Raw genomic sequence first — 25,025 nt, 5'->3', positions numbered from 1 at the left:
AGTCTCGCTGTTCCATATTTGTTACATACACACAAACACACACACACATTGGATAGGTTTATTTTCGAAATTATATTTTTAAGATATATTTTACAAGGAGATGTATTAGTCTATACAACCCAAATCCTCAAAATATAATAATAATAATAATAATAATAATAATAATAATAATAATAATAATAATAATAATAATAATAATAATAATAATAATAATGTCCGCCTCTGTGTTGCATTGGTTAGCTGACACCTCCGAAGGCCCGGGTTCCATTCCTGGCTCTGCCATCCTCGAAGTAGTTTTCCGTGGTCTCCCACATCTCCTCCGGGTAAATGATGGAATGGTACCTAACTTAAGGCCACGGCTGCTTCCTTCTTCCTTGTCTATCCCTTCCAATCTTCACATCCCCCAAGGCCCCAGTTCAGCATAGCAGGTGAGGCCACCCGGGCGAGGTAACAATATTGGTTTTACCTCCCACTGTGGATTCAGAGTCGCTTAGGAGACGGAATTTCTCCTGCAACGACGAGGGAGCCAGTAATATGTTCATGTATGTGCCGATAAAGCTACCGACACGAGGCTAGCACTTTCTAATATCGCTGGTCTGACCTGGGATCGAACCCGTTGCTTTTTTAATAATGCTGTACAAGATTTTAAAATTAATCTTTCTTATCTCTCAGAAAGAAAGTATAAAATCGAACGTATTATGTTGAAAACGCTTCTGTTTTCGATTCGGACTAGTCTTGTTAACAGACAGACATTATGCATTGCTTACTAGCAGGGAGTTCATTTGAGAGTAAATTCTTAATTGCTGTGGCAAGTACACGGAAGTGTAACCCGTGGGTCAGCAGCAGTTCGCATACAATGACCTATAAACACTTGTCGTGAGTAACTGGTCGTGCTGAGAGACTGTTAAATAATAACGATCCACTACAACATATCGATACAAATAGCACATGTAACTGTTCTTGCCGGCTATTCATAGGACATGTCCTGTTACAACTTTGAAAATAAGATTTGTCGGAAGTTCATCAACCAAGTATGCCCAGTCGAAACTTCTGATCGGATTCATCTATGATCCTCTTAATTTCGAAGTAACCCATTATCCCCTTCCTTCTTTTTCTTTTTTTTTTTTTTGCTAGGGGCTTTACGTCGCACCGACACAGATAGGTCTTATGGCGACGATGGGATAGGAAAGGCCTAGGAGTTGGAAGGAAGCGGCCGTGGCCTTAATTAAGGTACAGCCCCAGCATTTGCCTGGTGTGAAAATGGGAAACCACGGAAAACCATCTTCAGGGCTGCCGATAGTGGGATTCGAACCTACTATCTCCCGGATGCAAGCTCACAGCCGCGCGCCTCTACGCGCACGGCCAACTCGCCCGGTCCTTCTTTTTCTTGTAGTGCCTTCTCTATTACTGAAGGTTGGCCACAATCACAGCGAAGTCTGTACGATGTTCGTCTGTCCTCATCAGTCTACTAGAATCTAGCCCTGTCCAATCCCGTAAGCTCGTGAGACAAGAGTGTCTCCTTTGACCGCGACCTCTACGTCCATCAATTTTACCCTGTGTGATCGGTTTAAGTAGGTTGTACTTTTCATTCCTTATAATATGCCCAAGGTAGGCTGACTTTCTATTATTTTCGAATAGTTCTAATAATGTCATTTATTTAGCCTTCCTCCAATTACTATAGATTTTGAGAAAAACTGGAGACATTGAGTTGTCACTTTTTAACATTGAAATGAGACCAACCTCAACCAGAAACGAAACCAATCTCTCAATATTTCCTAAAGATACGAAAAGAGAAAAGAGGCTAACTGAAGTGGAATTTTGTTATTTAATATGCCGCGTAAGCCATCTGATGCTGCCAAACCCAAAGATTTCAAGATCACATAAAGAGTACCGTTGTAAACCGTATTATGTCTACCCACAGTACTTTGTTGAGGTTTTTCATGTGCTCTCAAGATGCGAAATCAAACAGTTGTTTTTGTAGTGTAAATGAAGTTTGACAAGTGACTGTCACTTCAAATCGTATTTTGTACACCAAAACGAGCGCAGTAATCCGTGTAATGTCCACAGACATGTTTTGTTACGTTTGATAAAATGGACGATCCCCACATTCTTATGTTGGGTATTCATCCAATTAGTTGGCAAATCACTAACTTTGGACAGACTGAAATCGGTTGCATTATGATGGTGGAGCATGATATCAGTGTATGGGAACACTCAAATGAAAGCCGGAAGAAACAGAAGAAAGAGAATAAAGCACGCCATCAAAATTCTAAGGCAGGGTACGTGATTTGTGTAATTTCAATCGTAAGGGTTCAGCTACCATGTGTAGGCATTTTAATTACACGCCATTTAGGTTAATTGTACGTGAATTTCGACATTCCATTTTACCAGATGACGGAGAAAACGGAATCTCTCTTGGGTGATCTATGGATAAGTTTTTGTCGAATAAACACCAAATGTGCCACCAGAGATCTTTTGAATACCAACATAATGAAACCATAACAGTGAACGCCCGTGAAACGAAAGTAACCTACCGTTAATAGACTAAACACAAACAAATTATCATTCTACAGACAATATAATAAATAATAGCCTACTTCTTGTAAAGGCAATAGTTTCCTTCAGTTAGAATAAAGTTCCATTCGTATGGTTTTCCGTGTTTTCCCATTTTCACACCAGGCAAATGCTGGGGCTGTACCCTAATTAAGGCCACGGCCGCTTCCTTCCCACGCCTAGCCCTGCCCGTCCCATCGTCGCCATAAGACCTATCTGTGTCGGTGGTCGTAAAGTAACTAGCAAAAAGTTCCATTCATTCAATTAAATTATGATGACCCCTCAATGGAGAAAATGTCCGCCTCAATAGCCAAATGGTTAACATGCTGGCGTTTGGTCCAAGGGGTCCCGGATGCTATTCCTGACTGGGTCGGGGATTTTAACCTTAACTGGTTTATTCTGATGGCTCTGGGGCTGAGTGCGTGTGCTGTCTTCAGCATTAGTATTCCTCACAGATGCGCAGGTCGCCTATGAGGCGTCGACTTGAAAGGGGAAATAGAGAGGTTTTTAAAACATCCCATTGCTATACACTATCGTGCGGATCAAGCGTGTTCTCCGATTTTCGTGAAACCCAGTTTTGAAATTATTTCACTTCCGGTGGTTCGCATGCATTTATAACGTAGAACTACTACTCCTATACTATATTGCGGTTACTTGCCTGATTTGGCCATAGACTAATCAGTTTTTTGTTTGTTTTGTTTTTCTTGTTAAGTGGATATAACACGCTTTGCAGTGATATTATTCATATCGTATCATATACTATATATGTTCTACACATATGGTTAATACATTCCCCTACTTCCGATTTTAGGTAAATTATTCACGGTAAGGTGCACCACAAAATCTTTCTTAATGCACTGCCTCTACTGTAGGTTGTTTTCAGCATAACAGCGAATTTAAAATATAAAATAAAAGCTTTAAAAATCCAATATCAGAATCTCTGAGGAGGTCATCTACACATTTATGTTGTTCATACATACGAGGCATGTTTTCTGAATAAGTACCGTTTTGACATAGAAAAGAATGTAATGCATTTTATTTTTTACATGTAAGAGTGTACCTTAAACTACTTCCCAACATAAGTTCCAAGCATATTAAGGCAACCAACTTCTGAATTCCATCCTAAAAATATCTGCCGCCTGATATGTCAGCCACTGCAGTACGGCCGATTTTAGGTGGTCATCATCATCTTGGCGCTGACCTAAATGCTTTCTTAAGTCCAGGAACAAGTGGTAGTAACCAAGTCTTCAGTAATGACAGACGGTCGCCCACTACGCTTCTCGTCGTGACAATACTACGCCCTTTAAATGCTCTAACCCATTTTCTTCCCATTTCTTCTCCCATAATGTGTTCTCCATACACTTCACTAATCTGCCGATACATTTCAACAGCTTTCACGTCTTTTATGCCTAGAAAGCGAATCACAGCGCTTACTTCACATTTGGCGGGACCGTTAATTGCCAGAGGCGTTTTCAGTACACACAAACAGACGTAAATACGGGCAAATGCTTCCGTAATGGCGTTTGTGGCTAGCCTAAAGATGTATTTACTGAGCGCTCATCCTTTGAACAACGACCGAAATTATGCAGCGGCCATATTTAAAAACGGTACTTACTTTAAAAGCACGCTTCGTACATACATACATACATACAAGCATGCGTGTTAATTAACTCAGCATTAGTTCAATTTAATGATCTTAATTGTAAATTGACCGGGCGAGTTGGCCGTGCGGTTAGAGGCGCACGACTGTGAGCTTGTGTCCGGGAGATAGTGGGTTTGAATCCGACTGTCGGCAGCCCTGAAGATAGTTTTGCGTGGTTTCTCATTTTCACACCAGACACATGCTGGGGCTGTACCTTAATTAAGGCCACGGCCGCGTCCTTCCAACTCCTAGGCCTCTCCTATCCCATCATCGCCAATAGACCTACCTGTGTCGGTGCGACGTAAAGCCACTAGCAAAAAAAAATTGTAAATTGTAAAATGATTGCCCACTAGGCATTTGATAAATGAAGAATACGTTCCCTTTCAGCGTTCGATTTTCAACCCTCTGTGAATTACTGGAAACAACGAGACTGTACAATACTTTATATCATTACTAGCTTTGTGGTCTCCTTTATTTCTACACTTAGTTCTACATTTTTTATCCTTCAATCATAACCTGAGTTTAACCATCGTCTTTTAGGTCTCTCTCGGATTCTCTTGCCGACTATGTTTGAGCTCATTAGGTAAAGTGGACATTTATGTACGTTAGGAACATTCTTATATACTGTAAATATGATATGCTTTTTGTAAACATCATCCCATACGCTGAACATGCCTATTTGTATTTTTATGTAAAGGTTATTTTTGTCATGTACCTCTCATAACTGGGGGCTGGTACATCCTCAGGATGTATCGACTGTGTGGTTGTAAGATGACCCCAAAACCTATAACAGCACTAATGAGGGAAATTACTTTAGGGAAGTGTAAGGTACTCCAAATAAACGTTCAAGCATTAGGTCATGTTCAGTAGATATAGTGCTTACCGAAGGGATGTTAAGTACAGAACAAACTGGCCAACCAGACACCAGACCCGTAGTTTCCATTAATTCACAGAAGCTTGAAAATTGAACGCCGAATGGCACAATCTATAATGAAAATATTATTTAGTTATGAAATGCTTAATGAATGATTTCGCGCCAGATGCTCTATCCACTTGAGCTGTGGAGGCCTAGATCATATGTGCGCAGTTGGAAGGTTGTGGGTACTTAACATCTTTTCGGTATAAATTATATGTACTAAACATGACCTAATACGTTCAAAGTTTATTTCGATAACAATGCGGTCGTAAAACTTAAATATTCATTTAAGAGTAAGGTAGTTTGCCATTAAATCAGAATGCGCTTTTGCGGCATCATTGATCCTATGAGTTGTGCATCTTTGATTACATATTAGCATTAGTCATGGCCTGAATGTCATTCCTCAGCACCAACCATACCTTAGCACCTTGTATACTATCACAATCATAAATGAGATATCACTGGAGGCTACACTTTCTATTGTCTGGGAAAATTTGGCAACCAACTCCTGTATTTATCCTTCAACAGTTTGGGAAACAACTCGATAGTCTCCCTGCAAGTGGTTGGGAACCAACTAACAGATTTGGGAAAAAACTGCTGGATTGACCCGTCAACAGTTCTGAAACCAACTGACATAATTGGGAACCAACTCCCGGCTTGATCCGTTAAAAGTTTAGGAACCAGCTCGAGTATATCCTCGAGAAAGTTTGGGAACCAACTAACAGATTTGGGGGGAAAACTGCTGGATTGACCCGTGAACAGTTCTGGAACCAACTGACATAATTGGGAACCAACTCCTGGCTTGATCCGTCAACAGTTTAGGAACCAGCTCGAGTATATCCTCGAGAAAGTTTGGGAACCAACTAACAGATTTGGGGAAAAAACCGTTAACAGTTTAGGAACCAGCTCGAGTATATCCTCGAGAAAGTTTGGGAACCAACTAACAGATTTGGGGGGAAAAACTGCTGGATTGACCCGTCAACAGTTCTGGAACCAACTGACATAATTGGGAACTAACTCCTAGCTTGATCCGCCAACAGTTTAGGAATCAGCTCGAGTATCTCCTCGAGAAAGCTTGGGAACCAACTAACAGACTAGGGATCGATCTACTGAATTGACCCGTGAAGAGCTTGGGAACCAACTTCTAGATTTACGAGTCAACAGTTTGGGAACAAACTGACAGATTTAAGAACCAACTCCCGAATTCACCCTCAACAGTTTGGGAACCAATGGACAGATTTAGGAACGAACTCCTGTAATGACCCTTCAACAGTTTTGGAAACAACTCGGGTGTCTCCTCGAGAATGTTTTGGAACCAACATTCAGACGTGTGAACCAACTCCTGTATTGACCCTACAAGAGTTTTGGAACAAAATCCAGTCCATCTATTCCTATTTTCTCTGCTTACTTCAAGTAAACAAATGCGCAATATAAATTCATGTTTTCGATTTTTAAGACTTTTCGTGTGCTGGCATTATAGGCTAAAAGTTCATCCAGTGTAAAGTTTATGTTCCGAAATGACGTGTGTTGACGCATCATTTATCTTCAATACGAGGTCGCCCAGTGGAAGATGAACGACAACCAAGCAGTAAATCAATCTGCGGACACATTAGAACTTTCTGTATCATATTCAAGGAATCAAAGGAAAGACTTCCTATTAGGGGTAATCTAGTAGACTACGTTATAAAACTCTATTCATTCACTGTCGTATTTTGTCTATGGCATCTCCAGGCCACAAGTTAATGTAGCGGCATATTAGTCAATTTTATTGACTGAGTAGTGTAATTTATTTAATGTTACTTTTCAATAAACTCTAGATTTTATATTGTAGTTGTTTTTCTTGACCAGTAACTAGTTTACCTATCCTCGAGAGCACGTCTTTAGTTGCAGATGAGCGAAGGCCCACCACTGGAATTCGATTCCCGAAACATCGGACACTATATAATTATCTGTTCTTTACTTTATAGATTGGCGATTAGACACCTTTTTTTTTTTGCGTGACTCATTATGTTTTACATTTAAAGGCTCTTATTCAACCATAAACCAATTTATATGCAACAATCGCATGTACATAAATACAGCTACGCGGGTAGGATTCATGCTTATAGAGTTCGTACATGGGATTGATATATTTCAATCCCTCGCCCATGTATGAAAACCATCCATCCCTCCATTACACATTACGCATTAGCCTTAAATAATATTTAATCATTTTCCTGTCACATTTTATCTTATGTTAGAGCATTTTGTATATGTTTATCCTTACTGACCACCTCCAAACAACAGCTGCCACAATCTAAATTATTTTGACCTGGAGTGCCGACCACAACATCTCCTTGAGCAATATGTAATAGAATAGAATAGAATAGAATAGAATAGAATAGAATAGAATAGAATAGAATAGAATAGAATAGAATAAATTTATTTCTCATCAACAGGTTATTTTCCCAATTAAAGATGATTCAATAAAACATAATATACAATAAATACACCTTAAGTAAATAACACTAATTTCCTAAAGTAATAACCAAGTTCAAACTAAATCTAGAGACCTTTTTATATGCATATTTACAAAACCTTAAATAAATAAAATAAATAAGTAAAACTCAATCTCCTTAAATAAATTACATTATTAAACTACATCTAGTAACATTTACATATTTACATATCTTACAGATAGGGCCTTACATTCATAAGGTTATTAGGGCATGTCTGATTTTAGACGGGGGTGAGCGAAAAAGGTCCACTGATTCACCCACCTCATTCAGTGATGTTAGTGCTCTCACAAGCCATGAGTTAGCCCGAGCCACAGTTCTCACTTTAGGCTGATGAAACATATACCTTTACCTAGTATTGCGACGAGGAACATGTAATGGAATCAGCTCCAGTAATGTTGAGCAACCCACTCTGTTCGTCAGACACTTATAAAGAAAGAGGGCATTGGCACATCTGCGGCGTGCGTGCAATGTCCTCATGCTCATAGTCTGACAAAAAGACTCGTAATCGGACGAAGAGGGAGAAATACCCAAACTCTTGTAGCTGATCCATTTCATGAACATAACATATTTCAAAGATATAAGAGAGCCTAAGGAGATGACCAATTCTAGAGCATTTAACCTACGTGGTACTGGGAGTTATATCCTCTCTTTGAAAACTAACTCGGAGACCATTCTATAAGTGCATTAGTATCCACAGCCTACCATCTCCCTGGGTACTTCAAGGTTGTGTCACTGCCGAGGTGCTGAGGAAGGTTCGTCTCGATTTATTCCATTATCATGTTAATCACCCCGACAACAGGGCATCTTCAGACTAATCCCAGGGCCCCAGAGTCATATTAGTTAGTGTTTATGGCTGCGCCGGATTAACATCGACACTTGAAGCGAATCGTAATTACTGAACATACACACCTCCCGGCAAGCCCGGACAAGGCGAGAAAAATATAAATCACATTTAAATTTGTATTTAATGGTTATTTATAGACGGTTTAACGCATTTTCACAATTAATATCCCCAGTAAGGTGAAACTGATCCCCTTAACTCCCCGTAATTCTTTACTAAAATATGACTTATAATGATACTGTAATTACAGGGTGTTAATATGCAAATCCTTTACAGTAATGAGGACTTGGAGAAAATAATGTTCCGTGTTATTTTTAAATAACAAAATTAAAACAGATTTTCCATAACCTTTCTCAAATGACATTTCTCAGTTGTAATATTATAAATATGTTAACATTACGATTTCTGGGAACATCAGTCTGCTATAAAACTAGTTTCGGTTCTTCTAGCCTATATAGTTCTGTTTTATTTCCTGCTGTCGTTCATCGCAACATGAGTTTTACATGTAAAAGGTGTTGGTTAAACGATCTGCTTATCATAGCATGACAAATCCCACCCTTGTTCCCTAGTTTAGTTTTAAAAGATCTCTAGAGTTTCAATAAGGTAACAATTCATTTGGCTCTCACACTAGAAAAGTAATTTTAATATCTTTACAGCAAACTCTGGTTTCTAAAACGTTAACAGACTCTCAACGTACAAGCTGTTCCAGTGAATGGATCAAAACTGGGCATCAGACTCTATATTTTGGTCAGATCTTCGGGAAAAAAATACAGAGAATTTTATTATTCTATTCACCTTTGATTTATTAAATAATTCTCAAACCGAACGAGTTGGCCGTGCAGTTAGGGGGCGCAGCTGTGAGCTTGCATTCGAGAGACGGTAGGATCGAACCCCACTGTCGTCAGCCCTGAAGATGTTTTCAGTGGTTACCAATTTTCACACCAGACAAATGCTGGGGCAGTACCTTAATTAAGGCGATGGCAAGTTCCTTCCCACTCCTACCCCTTTCCTATCCCATCATCGCCATAGCACCAATCTGTGTTGGTGCGACGTAAAGCCAATTATAAAAAAAAGTAAATTCATAGGGCCAAGTGGAGCCATCATCGGGGAGTTGAACAGAATCGGGACTACTCCTCCGTCTTACCGGCCCTTCAATGATTAATTAATGACCTATTCAAAATGACAAATAATCATACTCTTGTAATTCGAACTATATGTCTCATGGGTTACAACACCAACCACAACAACCCCATGGCACTACAGCCCCGAAGGGCCATGGCCTACCAAACAACCGCTGCTCATCCCGAAGGCCTGCAGATTACGAGGTGTCGTGCGGTCAGCACGACGAATTCTCTCGGTCGTCATTCTTGCCTTTCTAGACCGGTCTTACCGAGTTCGATAGCTGCAGTCGCTTAAGTGTGGCCAGTATCCAGTATTCGGGAGATAGTAGGTTCGAACCCCACTGTCGGCAGCCCTGAAAATGGTTTTCCGTGGTTTCCCATTTTCACACCAGGCAAATGCTGGGGCTGTACCTTAATTAAGGCCACGGCCGCTTCCTACCCACTCCTAGCCCTTTCCTGTGTCATCGTCGCCATAAGACCTGTCTGTGTCGGTGCGACGTAAAGCAACTAGCAAAAAAAAAAAAATAGACCGGTCTGATGGGCTACAATCAAAATTAAATTAGTTACATAAACTACATGGTACTTAAGGAAGCCAGTACAGCGTAGCCAGCTCGTTGGTAACGAGAATAAATAGTGAACTGATAATGAAGAGAATATTACCAGTGATTATGATGCTGGTGATGATTACGAGACCTTGGGAGTGGAAGCACTACTAAATAAGGTAAATTATAGCATAAGATAGTGGTGGTGGTGGTGGTGATTATTATTTTATGAGAAAGTACCCACAACTAGGCAACCATTCTCTATATAACTCTAATCAGAGAGAAAAATGGAAGAGATCCGACACTTCGAAAAATGAAGGTATCGGCCAAAGAAAGACAGGGCCACGAAGAACGTGAAAATGAAAGACTCCTTATGACTCGACACCTAATACCGTCGGGATCGGAAAAGAACAAGTGTTGACCAAGTGAGGTCAGATAGGATGCATGAGTGTGAGGAGTCTGGCACAAGTAAGTGGAAGCAATGCCAGTAGTCAGTTGAAGGCCCCGTGGTACCCAACCCACGCTCCCAAGTTAAGAGCCCCTTTTTAGTCGCCTCTTACGACAGTTAGCGGCTAGCGTGGGTGTTATTCTACCGCCCCCCAATTTCAGGGGGAGATATCGTAAAAGATAGTTACATGACACATTTTTAGGCGTTACCACAATAAGTAAAATTAAACAACTCAGTGTCACCTGATACATGAAGTGAGCGCGTTCAGTATATTTTAAGCACATGAAAACTCGCCCATCAAACGGGCAGACCACACTCAGTTCTCCGGCAGTTTCATCCATAAACGGTGTGCAAATTCCATTTAAAATTCTGTAGTAATTCAAGATTCCAAGAAGTGTTATGGAACTTGTACTCATTGCTGTCACAAGATAGAAGTTCGTTTTTGTATTCGTTCTTTTTATATTACAGTACGAATTCTATTAAAAAGTGTGACACCGAGTTTGACACGTGTTAAGGCCATTACAATGTGACGCACTGGCGCCATTATCGGCGCCGAGTGTTACTAATAGCCTATCTTCCATTCCAAGTCATGGCCCCAGTGGATCGAGGTGACAATGGCTTGCACGTGATCTGGCGGGCAGAATGTCTACAATGAGCCTTGAATCTGGACCTGACTGCTCGGATGTTACGTAAGCCACAAGATTGAGTGGCCGTTTAACGAAAACGAGGGAAAAAGGGAAGGGAATTAAATGGATATTTCTCAGATGAATTTGAATCTAATATATTTTATCTAAAGAAATCCAATGAAAACTTGCAGTGCTGATTCATAGAAGTCATTAACCAGAAGGTACCTAAGTATTGCAATGGTGTGTAGAGGATTGATACACCTTTGAAAGTATACAATGTATTTAAATAATCCAATTTTTTTTGTTTGATCTACGTTCCTTAATATCCCAGGGTCTCACAATTTGTGAGAAGTGTGTGACTAACGAGAGGATCCTCATGTGACTGATGGTACGTCCAATTGTAGAATTTATACCACAATCCTTTCTTTTATAAGTCAACTCATGTTTTCTGAACTCGAGGTTGCTAGACCAATGATGGGTTTCCTTTACCTTAAAGGCAATTTCCTTTCCCAACTAGTCTCGTGAGATCACTGCTCCAGCTGAATCTTTTCTACCAACGAGACTTGTTCTATTCAAGTTTCGTTCCTTTCAGCTTAACAGTATTAGGTTTAATTGGCCAAAGGACATCTTACTTTTCCTCTTTTTGGGCTTCTTTCCTTGTTATACGATACTTCCATATTTTAGGAGGTCAGACCTCTTCCACCCATCCATTGGTTATCATCCAGCTTCTTTAACTAACAATCACTACCATTACCACCTTCGTTTAGGGGCTGATTAGTCGAGGTAGTAGAGGCTTGCTCGGTGCGCATAGAAAGACGTAGTTTCGATTTTACGTTAAGGAATTGAACAATTTACAGGTTTGCACTTTCTGGAGACTTCTGGAGAGACACATCGCCCTAAGGTTCACTTAAACTACACCAAAAATTAGAACTAGGTTAATTCCTGGGATCATAGATGGCAGGGTATGGAGCTAACTATTCTCTCTCATTGGCACCAAGGTTAGGGATAGTGGAAGCCTTTAATTTCAACTCGTTCGTCATGGCATGTACGGTGATAGTGTTGTTTTATTTTGATTTATCCTATTTCATAGCACAGTACCGTCGTAATTGGAGAAATTAAAACCTTACCCCTGTCTTCCTCAATTGCTGTCTGTATGTTAAGTCAACTGCTTGGAAGCAGGTTGGATCCTCAAATAACCCCACCAAAGGTTAAGTGGTTACAGGGAGACCGCCAAACCAACTTTAATAAGGCGTATTAGGCAATATCAATATTGAAAAGATTTGTCATTGATTTCCTCACTCGGATTGAAAGTGGTAGTGCAGTTCAAAAGACTTTGTTACATCTTTTATACCACCCTGCCACAATAGTCGCACTGAATGCTATTACTCAGCATCAGCCATACCGCAACAGTTTGATTACTGTCGCAGTCTTCATCTCAAGAATCACGTGACGTCAGGAAGGGCATCCGGTCTTAAACCCCCGGCCAAAACCAAAATGAGCCTGGGTGGCCCCTGCGACCCCAGAAATAACTGGGATAAGCTAAGGAAAGAAGCAGTCATAAATGAGATTGAGACTTCATTGGAAGCTACATTTGACTCTTTCCTACGCCAAGAGACAGCTTGAAAATGACTGCACTCTTCAAAAAAACTGCAACACGTATCCTTGGTTGTTATAACAAGTAAATAGAAATTCACGTTTCCTTCTAAAACAGTAATTATTTTTATTATCATCATATAAAACCTATCGCCACCAAAATGTAGTGGATAAAATAATTCAGTCAGAAACTAAAAGGATCGCTGAAATACGAACAAACTGGATGAAATACCAACGAAATCTCGTATTTCACAATGCGCTTCTTATCCTTTGCTATCCTTAAGACTAGTCACGCCGCCAGCCATATATAAGTTAGATATGCAGTCCATCATAACAACTTTCGTTTCATATGTGTAAATGAAATTGAACATCACCGTACCGCACTGTAGGAATGTATGTTTGCATGACATATTTACGCATGTGTACAGTCTACTGTCTTTAAGATCCATTCTCCTTTACACCTTCGCAAATGAAAATGAATACAATGAACACTGTTCTGATGAACTGCATATCCGTACGTGGCTGGGAGGCGTGAACAGTATTAAGGAAAAGTAAGAATCGGAAAAGTATTATGACATACGAGGTAGTGTTTCTTCACCGACGATATAATCAAAAGTACATGAATTTACGACTCAAATTTTTTAGTACACTTTGAGTACACATGGAAGGGTAACACAAGAATAAGTTAAAGTTCCGTTCAGTCAAGTAAACTTATTTGTTTCAGCTAGAGTATATTTTAGTGGAGGGATAGTAGCTACTCCCATCTGCACTGTCCTGATTGAAGAATGGTTCTGAGCCTATTTTTAACACATTTTATCTCCTTTCCTAACTGCATGACCGTTAATCATATCAATTCCTTTCTTTCAAATTATTATTATAATTATGCGTAGCTTCCCTCTAAGATCTATTTTAAGCATTCACAATATTGTTCATAAAGATTACGATAACCAGATGCATAAACTTAGTCTTGCTCATACGGCTATTTTGATATGTTGAATGTATTATTATTATTATTATTATTATTATTATTATTATTATTATTATTATTATTATTATTATTATTATTATTATTATTATTATACGTGAATGGTCCCTTTTGGAACACACGAGGCTTTATTTATGATTTCGTTTGCGGAGGATCCAAGACGCTTTCATCTGTTGACTAAAGATCCTTTTCCGTTCTTCCTTCCACTTGGTACCTGCTCTTTTTGGTACTTCATTCTCTGGAGTAACTTCCCACTTGTCAATTTTCTTTCTATATATATTTCGATTCAAAATGTCTTCAGGTTGAATTTGTGCGTTCTTCATGTCCACTTTTGTTTGTTGTATCCAAGGGAAATTCTTCAGTTTATCAACTCTTTCAAGAACTTGGTGGGTTAGTCTATTTTCTGGAAGCCGCTTAACATGTCCATAAAATTTCAGCCTTCATTTCCTGAGGTCTGCCGCAATATTAGATAATTTTTCTGTGGATTTCCGGGTTTGGAGGCGGTACCCTTCTCCCGTGTGTCTTGGTCCTAAAATTTTCCTCATGATTTTTCGCTCTTCTTTTAGGATATTTTCCAGCTCGCCCTTTCTATGAAGCGTTAGAGTTTCCCCTGCATATAAAGCCTCAGGTTTGATTACAGTATTGTAATTTTTAATCTTAACGTGCAGAGACATACATTTTTTGTTGTAGATTTCTCTTGTTCTCCCATAAGCTCTTCTGAGTTTTTGAACACGGTTATTTTGGGCTATTTTCTCTTGTCCGGTTGGTTCGAGAATTTCGTCCAGGTATTTGAAGTGAGGGACTCTGTTGATTTTTCCGTATTTTGTATTGAGACTATGGATGTCTAGTTTTGCACAGAAAAATTCAGTTTTCTGGAAGGAGATATGAAGTCCGACCTTTCTGGCACATTCCTGGAGAATTTCAACTTGCTTTATTGCTGTGACTTCATCGCTGGACAAAAGGGCCAAGTCATCAGCGAAGGCTAAGCATGGAATTTCAAGCTTGTTTTTTCGTGTCCCGATGTTTACTGGGTTCCAGCTATTTTGTGCTTTCAGTTCTTTTTCCCATTCCCTCATCACCTTATCTAGGACGAGGTTGAAGAGGAGGGGTGACAGTCCATCTCCTTGCCGGACACCAGTTTTTATCAGGAATTGGTCTGAGATTTCTCCCATGAATTTCACTCTTGACTTCGTGTCAGTGAGGGTCTGTTTGGTCAAGTTTAGCGTTTTGGAGTCTAGTCCCTGTTCTTTCAGAATGTTGAACAGAGATTGACGATCAGTTGAATCATAAGCCTTCTTGAAATCTACGAAGGTACAGATGATTCGAAGGTTTCTGAGGGCCCTGAATTTTAGAGCGGTTTTGAGGTTGAAGATCTGTTCAGTGCATAATCTGTGAGGGCGGAATCCAGCTTGATATTCACCAATCTTATGCTCTAGTTGTTTTTGTATTCTTTTCAACAGGCATGCAGAGAAAATTTTGTAGCCATCTTCAAGGAGGGAGATTCCCCTATAGTTGTTCACATCAGTTTTGTCTCCTTTTTTGTGAAGTGGGTGAATTAGGGCACATTTCCAGTCTTCTGGGTGTTTTTGGTTTTTCCAAATTTTCTGTATGATTTCTGTAAGTTCTCTGAGTGAATTTGGACCAAGATTCTTAAGGAATTCTGCAACAATCCCGTCTCTTCCCGAGGTTCTGTTGTTCTTTAGTCGTTTAACGTGGCTCTGAATTTCTTCCTGGTTTGGTGGAGGTGATTCTGGGTGAGTGAAACTGGATGCTTCCTCAAGAAATCATTCAGTGGGCTCGGGGTAGTTAAGAAGTTCTGAGAAGTACCATGCAAGTTCTTGGCAGTTTTCTTTATTAGTAAGCGCCAATTTTCCGTCTTGTTTCCTGAAACATAAGTTCTGTGGAATGTATCCTTTTTCTGTGAATGTTCTGTAGAAATCCCTTGTGTTGTGGTTTCTAAAGTTTTCTTCAATTGACTCCAGTTGTTCTTCCAGGTGCTTTCTTTTCTCTTGCCTGATGGCTTTGGATACTTGTTTTCTGGTCTCATAAAAATCTCGTTGAGTTTTCTGGAATTTTCTACTGTTATATTTCTGAAACGCAGATTTTCTTATCTCCAGGGCTTGGTTGCATGTTGAGTTCCACCAGGGGTGTTTTGTATTCCTTTTTAAGGGTACCATTTCTCGTGCCTTCTGTATGATTTTGGTGTGGAATTCTACCCATGTTTTCGCTGGCTGATTTTCCCATGCTTCTTTTAGATCCGTAACAGGAATCCGTTTTATGTCAAATTTCTGTTGTTGGATTTTCTTGGGGTGGTATTTTCTTGGAGTAAATTTTACTTTAACTCTTGTGAGATAGTGATCAGAGTCGATGTTTACTCCTCTTCTCACTTGTACATCATGTATCTCTTTCTGTAGCTGATACGAGATAGCTACATGATCAATCTGATATTCACCAATGGATTCAATGGGGGACCTCCTGGTTTTTTGTTTCTTGGAATGCTTCCTGAGGGATGTGGACATGATTTTAAGGTTGCACTGTTGACATAGTTCAATGAGCCTTGAGCCGTTTTTGTTCGTAAATTTGTGCGCCGGGTAGAGTCCGACAGTTTTCCTGTGTTCCTTTTCTCGGTCGATTTGTGCATTGAAATCGCCTAAGAGGATTTTGACGTCATCCTTTGGAATTTTTAACATCACTTTTTCAAGTTTGTTCCAAAATTTGTCCACGTTTTGGGGATTCTTGTTGTTGTCTATATTTGTAGGGGCATGTGCATTTATTAATGTATATTTTTTATTGGCACACTGAATCCTCATGGTCATTAGGCGATTGCTGATGGAATTAACTTCTTGGATCGAGTTCAGTATACTTTTATGTACTACGAAGCTCATGCCAAATAAAGGGGTCCTATTTAGAATCTTTTGGTCTGTTTTACTTTTGAATATACGGTAATTTCCATAATCCAAATTGGCATCATCAGTAAATCGAGTTTCCTGCAGGGCAAGGATAAGAATTTTTTGCCGATCAAGTTCTGTAACTAAATTTAGTAATTTTCCTGGTTGTATCAAAGTGTTGATATTGAATGTACCAATGTACGTGGGGGTTTTGTGGGATAGTTTACCAGAGAGCTCCGACTCTCTCCCATGTTTTCGTGGTTGTCCAGGCTCCCCAGAATCCGAAAGCCTGGTTGCCGTCTCAATGCGACGGGTGGATTGGATACCACCTGGGGTAATGTTGTTAGTACGATCACAAATCATGTTTGGCTTGTAATAGGAAATCCAGCAGTGCTGGGTGCTTAGAACCAGGGATTGTTAGTTCCTGGAGCTTGGTACTGCCGCCGCACCTACAAGGTGACAGACGCGGACCAGGAAGCCGGTGGATACCACTCAGACGCACCTGGATTTTAAACAGGTTTTTTATTACTATCCCAAAAAGCGAGGGTGCCTCATCCGCCAGTTCCGTCGTACCAATGATCTTCATCTCCGCCTTCACTGCCGTTGAGGTCTTCACTCGTAACCCTGAGCTGGGACCCTTACCAGACGATACACACCGGGTCAGTGTGCTCTGGGACTCGCATAGGCAGGGGCGCCACTCCCTGGGCAGGGCTGCCTCCGAAGAGGGTCCCTACCTGCTACCTTATGTTATCATTATTATTATTATTATTATTATTATTATTATTATTATTATTATTATTATTATTATTATTATTATTATTATTGGGGCGTAGTGATTCGAAATATATCATGAACATTGTTACTAATAGTTCTGCAATCAAATAGAACATTAGAAGGCATTTTCAGTAAGCATGGACGCACTGTTGTATTTAAGAGACTTCTTTCAGCATGTGATGTCGCAAAATTATTCAAACTGAACATATCTGATAGATTTTCAAATAACAACCCAGTAAACAAGGCACTTGTCTATTTATGAGACGCATACTCTTCCCTATGTTACGTGAATGTTCTTACGCTTTAAGAAGAAATTCGCAGCAACAAAGTAATTCTAATGAGCTAATATCCTACTTCAAAATTTATATATTCTTCTTATTTTTTATATTACATTGCTGGTTACTAAAATCAGAACACCGAACAATAATTTTGGTGAGAGGTTTATTTTCACGTGGTGTGTACATTGGACAACACCGAAGAAATTCTTGACATGGTAATGCGGATTGGGCATGCGTATCGAGTCCAGTCTGCAACCTACGCAGTACCATATTGTGGGTAAAAGAGGCAGAATTTTTAAAAAGTAATTGTGATTGGTGGTAAATGGTAAATAAAATCGAATCCATCTGTGGAATGGGTTTAAAGCAATTTGTTGAGGAATGTGAAAACAGATATGTACCTTTTAAAGGTGGTAAGAAATGGTAAGGATAAGTAAAGAGACTAACAGGGAGGTAAAGATTGGAAAGAAATGGTTAGAAATGTTTTTGGAAGTAAGGAGAAATTGAAGAAACTTACTAGAAACTTTAATCTAGCGAAGAATTCAGTTACGGATAACATGGATGGCAAGTCATAGACATTTTAGTGAAAAATGGTAAGTATATGTGTTGGTACTTTCCAGGTTCCAAGTTGGATATTCCAGGAATCATTAATAAATACGGTGAGTGTGTATGAGATGATTTACAGAAGGCCTAAATATTCAGTCAGCAATATGTAAATATTGTAGGTTAAAAGTATAATTTCGAGGTAGAGGAGGTGACTGTTACTAACGAAATATTGAAATTCACCTACGACCACGATGACTTGTACAATGAGATACAAAATTTGAAAACTAGAAAAGCAGGCGGAATTGATACGACTTCTTCGGGTATACTAAAGGCAATGGGTTGGTATAAAATACCATATAAGTCCTTCTTTGAATACTGTTTACATGAAAGAGCTATATCAGATGATTGGAGAGTTGCTATAGTAGCCCCTGTGTATAAAGGAAAGGGTGATAGGCATAAAGCGGATAATTACAGGCCAGTCAGCTTGGCATGTGTTGTAGGTAAGCTCTGGGAAATCTTTTGTTAAATTTTTTTTTATATAAGACATTTTTGCAACGTTGCTAACTGGTTTGATGGAAGGCATATCGGATTTAGGAAAAGTTATTTTACTAAAGCTCAACTTATGCGATCCCAGCAAGGTATAGCAGATATTTCAGAATCGGGAGGTGAAATGGAGAGGACATATATTATATTATATTATAAGTCTCAGGGAAGAGCAATATTAGACTATGCCTCCAGCGTACGGGAACCTCCCCAGGAATAATTATAGAAATGAAAAACAATCCAAAGAAAAGCAGCTCGATTTGTTGTGGATATTTTCCGACAAAAGAGTAGCGTTACGAAAACGTTGCGAAGTTTTGGCTGGAAGACTTAGGAGAAAGGAGACGAGTGCTCAACTAAGCTGTATGTTCAGAGTTATCAGTGGAGATATGGCGTAGAATGACGTTAGTGGACGAATAAGTTTGAGTGACGTTTTATAGTAGGAAAGATCACAATATGAACATAAAGTTAGAATTCAAGAGGAACAATTGGAGCAAATGTTCGTATATAGGAAGAGGAGTTAGATTTGAAATAATTTACCAAGGAAGTGTTCGATAAATTTCCAAATTATTTGAAATTATTTAAGAAAAGACCAGTAAACTATTTTTCAATTTGCTTTAAGTCGCACTGACACAGATAGGTCTTATGGCGACGATGGGATAGGAAAGGCCTGGACGTGGGAAAGAAGCGGCCGTGGCCTTAATTAATGAACAGCCGCAGCATTTTCCTGGTGAGAAAATGGAGAACCACGGAAAACCACCTTCAGGTCTGCCGACAGTGGGGTTCAAACCCACTATCTCCCGAGTGGAAGCACACAGCTGTGCGCAGTAAACTACTGATAGGAAGTGGGCGGCTGCCGTCAATGCAGATCAGTAATGATCGATTTGAATGACTCGTCATTCTGTAATAAGGGCCACCTGGCTCAATGTAAAGGTCTATTGATGATCCACAGATTCAGCACGTTCAATATTAGATCTGTAGGGCCTCTCTTACACTCAACCGCATTTTGATCACAATCTAAAATAAAATTTAATGATGTAAATTGTTGAGGAAAAATTGGTCCACCTTTTTAACATGTAACAAACATTACATTTTATATTGAAACATTAAATTGAAAGGAAGGGAGATCGTAATCACATGTAGCCCACACCATGTATAACACGGTAGGCCTAATTTCTAATATGATTGTGCTACTATAGTTATTAATGATCTGTCATACATACATACATACATACATACATACATACATACATACATACATACATACATACATACATACACACATTATCATTATAGACTGTTATGCCTTTCAGCGTTCAGTCTGTAAGCCTCTGTGAATTTACTAAACGTCGCCACAATCCTCGATTTGCAACTAGCGTTGTGGCCTCATTTAATTCTATACCTCTTATCTTTAAATCGTTAGAAACCGAGTCTAACCATCGTCGTCTTGGTCTACCTCTACTTCTCTTACCCTCCATAGCAGAGTCCATCATTCTCCTATGTAACCTATCTTCCTCCATTCGCCTCACATTACCCCATCACCGAAACCGGTTTATGCGTACAGTTTCATCCATCGAGTTCATTCCTAAATTAGCCTTTATCTTCTCATTCCGTATACCCTCCCGTGATTGTTCCCACCTGTTTGTACCAGCCATCATTCTCGCTAATTTCATGTCTGTTACTTCTAACTTGACCGGCCCCGTGGGGTAGGGGTAGCGTGCCTGCCTCTCGCCCGGAGACCCCCGGTTCCATTCCCGGCAAGGTCAGGGATTTTTCTCTCTACCTGAGGGCTGGTTCGAGGTCCACTCAGCCTACGTGATAAGACTTGAGGAGCTATCTGACGATGAGATGGCGGCCTCTATCTCGAAAACCCAGAACAACGGCCGAGAGGATGCGTCGTGCTGACCACACGACCCCTCGTACTCTGCAGAACTTCGGGCTGGGCAGCGGTTGCAGGGCAGGCCAAGGCCCTTTCAAGGGCATTAAGTTCCGTGAGGGGTACTTCTAACTTATAAATAAGATATCCTGAGTCCATCCAGCTTTCGCTCTCTTAAAGCAAAGTTGGTCTGAAAACAGACCGATGTAAAGATAGTTTCGTCTGGGAGCTGACTTCCTTCTTACAGAATACTGTCGATTGCAACTGCGAGCTCACTGCATTAGCTTTACTACACCTTGATTCAATCTCACTTACTATATTATGATCCTGGGAGAACACACAACCTAAATACTTGAAATTATCGACCTGTTCTAGCTTTGTATCACCAATCTGACATTCAGTTCTGTTGAATTTCTTATCTACTGACATCAATTTAGTTTTCGAAAAGGTTCATTTCATACCATACTTTTTGCACTTATTTTCAAGTTCCAAGATGTTAGACTGCAGGCTTTCGGCACAATCTGCGATTAAGACCAAGTCGTCAACATAGGCCCGACTGTTTTGCTACTTTTCGACCTAATTGAATCCCTCCCTGCCACTTTATACCTTTCATGATCCATGATCCATGTAAACTACGAACAACAAAGGGGAAAGATTACAGCCTTGTCTAACCCCTGTAAGTACCTTGAACCAAGAATTCATTCCACCATCAATTCTCACTGCAGCCAAATTGTCAACATAAATGTCTTTGATTGATTTTAATAATCTACCCTTAAATCATAGTCGACAGTATGGTGAACATCTTTTCCATCGGTACCCTGTCATATGCTTTCTCTAGATCTTCGAAACATAAACACAACTGCCAATTCCTCTGGTTGCATTTTTCAATTACCTGGCGCATACTGAAAATATGATCCTGACAGCCCCTCTGTGGTCTGAAACCACACTGGTTTTCATCCAACTTCCCCTCAACCACTGACCGCACCCTCCCTTCCAACATGCCAGTGAATACTTTGCCTGGTATACTAATCTATGAGATACCTCGATAGTTGTTGCCATCCTTCCTGTTCCCTTGCTAGGTGCAATTACTGCTTTTGTCCAATCTGAAGGCACCTTATCAACACTCCACGCTAATCCAATTAGTAAAATTCAGCTTAAAAACTTCCCAATGGCAATAGGAAAGAGAGATACGCACAATAACAACAATTCTTTATAACCAAAGCATCATTTCATATAACGACATTTCTAATGTCTCATTATAAAGACATAATGGTGGCTTGTCGTGATATTCTGCAATAGAGTCGACTTCATTACGAAGGTAATCAATATCGTCACCAATAATGCAATAATCGTTTAATTCATCTATTTAAATGCTGAAATAAGTACACCACCTACTAAGTTGGACTGCTCCAATTATCTCCTTCGAATAATCTGGGCTTTTTCCCCGCTTCTTTATTTGTGGTCGTACAAGTTTTTCATTTGTCTTGATGACCACGTGGTCACATTAAAGTGACTAATGAATTCATTTACTAACTCATTGCACGCATTTTCTTTTCTTTTCTCGTCGGTTATTTTACATTCTATAACGCTCCCACATATTTTCGAAAATAAATTGATAATCCTCTTCTCCAGTGAAGTAAAATTAGTGCCTCGAAGGTATTTTCCCCGTGATCTTCCGTTATGATTTTTTTTTTTGTGCGTATTCTAATTTACTATCTTTCCTATCCCCAAGTAAGTTCAATTTCAGATGGAACATTTTATTCCGCGCAAAAAGCGTATGGGAATATGAACATGAATAACATTATGATCGGCACCTTTCTGAAGAAATAAATAATGTCAATGTTACACACTGCTGATTTGATCGTTAATTTCAACGCCACATTAGTTCACGAGCTGGTTATAGTGTTCGGTGAAACGTGATTTCCACAACTCCACGTAAAAATTTTAACAAGGTGTTAGCTAACGGTCCGTTAGCGGATTTTTAACGGTGGTTAATGAAACTAGTCCTAAATGCTGCAATGTCAAGAGAGCGATATTTTAAATTTGTAGTAGTGCTAAAAGGTAGTTGTACGAGGAATGCACCGAGAATGTGGTTCGAACTCTACTGTCGGCAGCCCTGAAATGGTTTTCTGTGGTTTCCCATTTTCACACCAGCGCAAATGCTAGGGCTGTACCTTATTTATTCACGAAGTACAAGATACAACTACACTAAGCGCATTTCACTTGTGTTGTAAAAAGACTACTTATAAATGTAACCTTTCATAATAAAATATAATAAACCTAACAAAAGCTAACAAGATCAGGTACACAGGTTACTAATAACAATTGTCCAGATCGAAAACTATGAGAATGTTCATGTTCATAGACAAGTCTTCTTGAGTTAAGATGGTGGTGTAACCACTTCGCATCAATTTATCCTTAAGTTATTAATTACAACCCCTCAGCATATACTTTTACTCGATCCTATATAAAGTTGCTGTCTTCTATTAATAGAGTTAAGGAGAGTTGGGAGGCAGATTAGAAAAGATCGTTGAAGTATTGATTGCTGAGTGTGGGGAATGTGGAGAAATACTTTGACTTTCGTGGAGCGGGAAGGAACGCTTCGAGAGAAGAATGAGACCGGCTGTTCCATGCGGTAATGCCCATTTAAGATTCCGAGGAGGAACTTCAGGTCAGTTGCCTGTCACCTGATGTGCAGCGGTGACACATTTATTGCCCTTAATACCTGCTGCGTAGGCAGATTTCTTAGCTTGGGTTTTCTGTTCCTTACAATTGGAGCAAAGGATAGTGCTCTGTCTAACTGGTTAATATTGGAGGGGAAGCTGTTGTCCAAATTTGAGAGTAGTATTTCAAGAGAGGAAGAAGTGGCGAAGAGCAGTAGGATGAGAAATTTCCTTGAAACGGTAGAGATTGATACCTAGTAATTTCACAGCCTTGGTTGTATATGTTTGTACGTGGTTCTTGAATTGTAATTTTGTATCGAATATAACCGTTGGATAACTACGGCGATGGGCTTGTCGAGTAGGTAACATCAGGGTAGCTAGGTTACCGTGGGTAGTGTGATATGATGTCGATAGAGATGATTTACGTAGCGTTATGGTTATACGGCTGCATTTTTTGCAGATTGGGGATAAGTTTCTAAGTACGGTACTTTAATTAATACCACGGTCGCATTCTCCCAAGTTCTAGCCATTTCCTATCTGTATCGGTGCGATGGAAATAAAATTGTAAAAAAAAGTACAAGGAATGTCATATATGAGGAAATCCTTCAATAAATACAAGGTCTTTCTCTTAAAGTGGGCTCGCTGAAGGTCAGTCTCTTTTTAGGTTCTTCTGCATAGAGGAGTTTCTGGAAGGACTCTGCAAAGGTGTTGGTGCAGTCTCTGTTGTTCATTTGGAGTTTCCCATCTGGCCCTCAGAGATGTAGATTGGGGGCCGGGTGTGAGGTAGACTGATTCATGATTCCCTTGTAAAGAACTGTTGGATTTTTCTCTTGAAGCCTTTTTCTGACTGTTATATTTGATACCTGTTGTAGTTTTGCGGATGATGCTCGCGTTGTTTTTCTTTGCGCAATGAAATCCTAATTGTTGGGCTAATCCTTGCGCTGTTTCCACTTGATCCCAGGCTCTATGCCTTTCCGCTATAGCCTGATCGCACTCTGTGCTCCACCAGGGTTTCTTGTCTTTTTTGGATGAAGCAGGGATGGTTTCTGTAGCGGCATCCAATAGAGCCTTTTGTAAAGGAACCCACCCTTGTTTCTGTGCATTCTTCTCAATGGTTGTCCGGAAGTCGCAATCCTCATCGCTCAGCCGTTGGGTGTTTAACCTAGGTATCCTCAAGACCTTTGGAGTTTTGGGTGCTCTCCTCAATTGTTATAGGTTGGTCTTTACTAGGGGGAGACAGTGGTCAGAGTCGAGGTTGGATCCTCTCAAGAGCTCGAGGTTCTGTATTTCCCTGTATCTCCTGTCAATAGCCAGATGGTCTATCTGAAATTCACCAGCATGCGATTGGGACTCTCCCAAGTCATGGCCTTCCTAGGCGATCGCTTGAAAGCGGCTGATTTTAGGACCAGGTAAAAAAGGTCTATGAGTCCCTCGCCATTTCTGTTAGTCCTTTTGTGAGCTGGGTAACTGCCTACTATCCTGAGGTATTTCTTCTCCTTGCCGACTTGTATGTTGAAGTCGCTCATGAGTATGATGGTGTGGTGGTTTGGGATCTTGTCTAGGGTCTCTTCAAGGGTGTTCCAGTAGTATTCCGCAGCTTCCAGATTTTTCCTATTGGTGTCGTTTGTAGGTGCATGAAAGTTCACTATGGTGTACCTCTGTTGTGGGACCTGAAGGTTAGTGAGGAGGTTCTGCCAT

The sequence above is a fragment of the Anabrus simplex genome, chromosome 1 (assembly GCF_040414725.1).
Source record: "Anabrus simplex isolate iqAnaSimp1 chromosome 1, ASM4041472v1, whole genome shotgun sequence".
NCBI classification, from domain to species: Eukaryota; Metazoa; Arthropoda; class Insecta; order Orthoptera; family Tettigoniidae; genus Anabrus; species Anabrus simplex.
This window is presented reverse-complemented; position numbering follows the sequence as displayed.